Genomic DNA, 1,358 nt, shown 5'->3' on the forward strand with positions numbered 1-1,358 from the left:
TTGAACACTGGAAATTCTTGGAGGAGTGGGCTCAATTCCATCGGATTCAATCTCAATGATGACATTGGTAGTAGTGTTTTCCATAATTGTACCATTAAACATCACATCACAATGCATACAAAAGCTAAACTATGTTTTAACCACCACAAAGGGAGTAGGACCTTGTGTCATATATGCTACAAACTCAACGTTTAATCATGGCAAAAGAAGCGTATACTACACAATGTCCAAGGTGATCAAGTGTAGTAAGAATATGTGGAGATACTTTATAATCTACCTTACGTCTTAGCTACATGTATGATTTTCTCTCTTAGTGTGTATTACTCTCTCTCTCTCTCTCTCTCTCTCTCTCTCTCTCTCTCTCTCTCTCTCTCTCTCTCTCTCTCTCTCTCTCTCTCTCTCTCTATAGCGATAGACCCTTGTACAAAAGTGATAATCAACGCATAAAATTGACATTCTTAGACAACAATGCCTATTGTACGAACATAATAGTATGTATCTAGAGAACTCAAGTCTTTCAAAAAAAAAAATTAATGCATATAGACAGCTAGAAAAGTATGAAGAACTTAATAGATGTATCAGGATATTTAAAGAAATGTTTAACGACCATGGTTGAGTTCTTGATATAATTGACAAAGAAGCAAACTCAATGAGGGACACTATGTTGCCACAAATGATCTAGGAAGAAAAATTAATGCAACTCACTTCATCATGTAATTGGAAACTATCTTGAAGTTTCTCCATCCCTAAACTAAGGACCATTCTACCATCCCAAGGCTAATTATCTCCTGAAAACACAATGAAAGCAGTCAAAAAATCAAGATTTTTTTCACACAATGCAATCAAAGCACCAGACTCTAACACTTTGTACGTACCAATTATTCTAGCCACATATGGCAATGCTAAGTGTGACAGTTGTTTAGGCAAGTAAATCTGGTAGATGAGTTCAGAGAATTTGGAACTTTGAAGGTACTCCCAATCATCAAGAATGGAGTATCCTTCATACGTCGCAAACCACAGAACATCATCTTGCTCCTTGGAGCTCAGAGAATTTGGAACTTTGAAGGTACTCCCAATCATCAAGAATGGAGTATCCTTTATACGTCGCAAACCACCAAACATCATCTTGCTCCTTGGATGAGACACACTCCTTCCTAACTGAGCACACATCGTACTCAATGTCGAATGGGTATGCCAACATACGAAAGCATCGATCGATGGAAGTTTCCTACGATTCACAATACATTTGGAGTGGATCACAACCATCAATCTTACTTTATGGTTAGCCAATTCCTAATTTCATGTGCACACACCTCATCTTGTAGTGTTTGCAATTCCTACTTTCATGTGCACGCACA

Source organism: Adiantum capillus-veneris, chromosome 6 (assembly GCF_014529385.1).
Source record: "Adiantum capillus-veneris isolate H3 chromosome 6, ASM1452938v2, whole genome shotgun sequence".
Taxonomy (NCBI): domain Eukaryota; kingdom Viridiplantae; phylum Streptophyta; class Polypodiopsida; order Polypodiales; family Pteridaceae; genus Adiantum; species Adiantum capillus-veneris.